This window comes from Penaeus monodon, chromosome 32, assembly GCF_015228065.2.
Source record: "Penaeus monodon isolate SGIC_2016 chromosome 32, NSTDA_Pmon_1, whole genome shotgun sequence".
In the NCBI taxonomy this organism is placed as follows: domain Eukaryota; kingdom Metazoa; phylum Arthropoda; class Malacostraca; order Decapoda; family Penaeidae; genus Penaeus; species Penaeus monodon.
In genome coordinates, this window is record NC_051417.1 from 31,346,634 (window position 1) to 31,346,920 (window position 287).

Here is a 287-nt window from a genome sequence, read left to right on the forward strand (position 1 = left end):
CATCGGTTTTTATCCAAAATACGCCATGGCAAAGAAACAGTCGCACCTACATAAGCTATGCTATATCGTACCCTCATGACCTCATATTCGCAACTAGGAGAGGTCACACGTTGAATGCAGAATGGTCTGGGATATGCAGCTTTAATCACGAGGTGGCAACTGCAAGGCATGTGGACACGGACAATGCAATCAAGAACTACTATAGTCACTGCCTTTTGTTTAGTGACCTCTTGCTAATTTGCATGCATTCGGGTACGCGGCGCCGTATCTCTGTGATCGATGATTGG